The 3,955-nt window shown below is 36.8% G+C and overlaps 1 protein-coding gene across 1 annotated transcript in view; it reads right to left on the bottom strand.

Moving 5' to 3' along the window:
* The window catches only part of LOC107559525 (TOM1-like protein 2), a 9,966-nt gene that overhangs the window by 3,022 nt on the left and 2,989 nt on the right, over window positions 1–3,955 (bottom strand). The gene's annotated exons all lie outside the window — the stretch shown is intronic.

Raw genomic sequence — 3,955 nt, 5'->3', positions numbered from 1 at the left:
ACACACACTCACACGCACGCACACACACTCACTCACTCACACACACACACTCTCACACACACACACACACACACACTCTCACACACACACACACTCACTCACTCACTCACACACACACACACACACGGCTTGCACATAGAGCTGGAGCAACACTGTTCACATGCTGTGAGAGTGACACTGAAGGAGTGATGCAGTGTGAAGCGTCTGAATGAACAGAGAAGTATTTATCCTCAAGAATATAGGATTATGGTGAAAGATTCTGTCAGAGCAGATCCATAATCAGAGCTTGATGATCGCAGTTTGAGAACAGCGGCACAAGAGCTCCCCTACAGAGAACATTTCCCCCTGTATTTCTGCTGGACAGGACCGAATTGTTCTACTTTTATTTTTATACATTGCATTATTTTTCATTTTTTATCTATTTTTGTTTACTTTTTTAAATCAAATATAAGAGCCACAAGAAGTCTGCAGTGCCATTTATTCTATTTATTAAGATCAAGATCAAAATCTAAGTTTAACTACCAAAGTTTGGACAAAAATAATTATTTATTCAGCTGTATGAAATGTGTTTTGTGGACATATTTAAACGGTGCCAATGTATGGATTTCTTTACAAAAAGAAAATAGCATTTTCTTAATGTAATGTCTTCATGTTTTATTTTAGTAATTTATTTATTTTATTTTTTTAATGTTTGGAATAAGTAGAGAAATAAAAGTAGCCAAACATGGAGGATAATATGATAAATTATAATATAATATAATATGTGACCCTGGAGCACAAAAGCAGTGTTAAGTCGCTGGGGGATATTTGTAGCAATAGCCAACAATACATTGTATGGGTCACAATTATACATTTCTCTTTTATGCCAAAAATCATTAGGATATTAAGTAAAGATCATGTTCCATGAAGATATTTTGTAAATGTCCTACTGTAAATATATCAAAACTTAATGTTTGATTAGTAATATGCATTGCTAAGAACTTCATTTGGACAACTTTAAAGATGATTTTCTCAATATTTAGATTTTTTTGCACCCTCAGATTCCAGATTTTGTCCTATCCTAACAAACCATACATCAATGGAAAGATGATTTATTCCGCTTTCAGATCATGCATAAATCTCAATTTCAGAAAATTGACCCTTATAATATAATACAATATAATAATGAAAATATTTATTTAATCCCAGGTTATATTTTTGGTTATTTTGGTTAAGTTAAATCTGATCAAATACAAATGTTAGAACAGGACTGTCATTCAGTTTAGAATGTTGTGAATGAATGAGGCGAGGAGGGGACTGTCAACAGCAGTGATGATGAAGATGATGGAAATGGAAAGGCTCTGACCACACAGCTGTCCAGTTTAGGATATGAAGGACCAACCTCTGGACAGTGTAACGCCCATTCACACTGACAGCGATTTTATGAGTGGATTTACACTACCCTTTAGAAGTTTGGGGTCAGTCATTAAATTTATTTGTTTTAATAAATACATTTATACAGCTTTAAATTGATAAGAAGTGACATTAAATATATATGTTACACAGCACTTCTATTTCAAATAAAGGCTGTTCTTTTGAACGTTCTATTCATCAAAGAATCCTGAAAAAAAAATGTATCAGTTTCTACAAAATATTGACGATAAGAATGTCTCTTGAGCAGCATATTATACTGATTTCTGAAGATCATGTGACACTGAAGACTGGAGGAATGATGCTGAAAATACAGCTGCACATCACAGAAATACATTACAACTTACAATATATTTAAATAGAAAACTGTTGTTTTAAATGTCAAAATATTTCAATTTTTACTGTATTTTTGATCAAATGAGTGCAGCCTGTGTGAGTTCAGATCCTGTTGCTGCTCATTTGCATAAAGTTAAACTCTGTTGCAACACTAGACACAACCACACTGCATCGTCAACCTGTTACCTGGAATCAGCAGCGCTCAGTGAAAACGAATGACTTCATACAATAAAACACATCAGTGTCTCAGCAATGGATGCTCTGCAGTGAATGGGTGCCGTCAGAATGAGAGTCCAAACAGCTGATAAAAACATCACAATATTCCACAGCACTCCAGTTCATCGGTTAACATCTTGTGAACAGAAAAGTTGCATGTTTGTAAAAAACAAAACAAATCCATCAAGGCATTTTAAATTTAAACTGTCTCTCCTGATTCAGACAAGAACCCTTTTTTTTATTTTTTTATATATATATTATTATGGATAGAGGACTCATATTTTAGCCAGAAGCAACGGTTTTTCCATTCACAAGATGTTAACCGATGGACTGCAGTGCTGTGGATTATTGTGATGTTTTTATGAGCTGTTTGGACTCTCATTCTGACGGCACCCATTCACTGCAGAGCATCCATTGCTGAGACACTGATGCAGTGCTACACTTCTCCAAACCTGATGAAGAAACAAACTCATCCTGATCTGGGATGGACCGAGAGTGAGCACATTTTCATTTCTGGGTAAAGTTTTCCTCTTAAGCTTTATAAGTTGCCATTAAAAATCTCCCAGTCTCCCAATGGAAAATGAATGATTTTACTTATTAAATCCGACTGCTGCAACCTTTACGGTGCTCTAGTGGAGTTTGACAGCTGTGGTCATTATAAACTCTCCCCGTGAGAACCGCTTTCATGGAAAAATAACGTTGGAACGACGTAAATAAAGCCAGATCTTTCATGTTCGGCTGATGTCTGTAAACACATAGCAGGCTCTCTCTGTTTTACTGTGGCTGTGTTTTAGTGGTGGTGGGAGCGAGGTACGGGATGGAGATCGAGGTCAGGGCAGAGTGGACACGGAGGGGACAGTGGTTCTGCTGAATCCTCACCATTCCTTGGGTAATGAGCCAGCTGTCTATGGGCTCCAACTCAACATTAGCACCTTTTACATTCGGCTGAATCAACAACAGAGAACACCTTACAGATGTGCAGAAGAACAAGAGCACCCACCACAAACAATCACCCCTCCATCTTCAGGAGAACTGGAGCAGGAGTCATTCAAGGCAAGAGAAAGCAAGGTAGATGGAGTGGAAAAACAAACTTTGACCCATGGGCTGATCGCTATGCACTGCACCTCTAAACCACGTCCGTTATGTAACCGTGGTTGATTTCAACACATGCATGTCTGGCACCAGAGATACAATCAGTCTATAACGATCTCCTAATATCACTCTTGAAGATTTCACAACAATTCTTTATATTAAGTATATTCATGTAAACAAATTGAGTTAGCCACTGCCTTAGCAAACACCACTAATGGAATAATAATGGATCTCATTTAAGGGTCAGTGGGTTTGTGCTCCTTTTGTGCCCAGATCTAATCATTTATTCACAAATAAATGTGAAACGATACACAGTAACTTGAACACACATTACTTCACTGATGATGATGGTCGTGTACATTCAGTTTCAATTCAATGTGAAGGTTTTTCTTTCTTTGTCAAGATGACACAACTGTCCTTATTTCATAATGGGGGGAAAATGCTCATTAAAACAATGACATTCTTAAAAGAATGAAAACCTTATCAAATAGTTATTTATTTTATTATATATATTCATTATTAGAAAACAAAAAGTCATGTGGTGTGTGGGTACCCTAAAAAAAACACACAGGAAATTATATCAGAGGACCCAGATAATTTGATCTTTTATGGCAAGGTTTCTTAATAAATGTGATTCCCTAAAAGCGTAATGATGATCACAAATTTGTGTTTTGAAAAGATAGACGCTTTAAAAAGATTTGTCCTTTTCTTTATTGTCGACACTCTTATTTGTCATGTGTCTGTGTGAGAGTGTGTGTGAGAGTGTGAGTGTGTGTGAGAGAGAGAGTGTGAGTGTGAGTGTGTGTCTGTGTGAGAGTGTGTGAGTGTGTGTGAGAGTGTGAGTGTGTGTGAGAGAGAGAGTGTGAGTATGAGTGTGTGTCTGTGTGAGAGTGTGTGTGTG

The sequence above is a fragment of the Sinocyclocheilus grahami genome, unplaced genomic scaffold (genome assembly GCF_001515645.1).
Source record: "Sinocyclocheilus grahami isolate Dianchi unplaced genomic scaffold, SAMN03320097.WGS_v1.1 scaffold689.1, whole genome shotgun sequence".
Taxonomy (NCBI): domain Eukaryota; kingdom Metazoa; phylum Chordata; class Actinopteri; order Cypriniformes; family Cyprinidae; genus Sinocyclocheilus; species Sinocyclocheilus grahami.
This window is presented reverse-complemented; position numbering and strand designations above follow the sequence as displayed.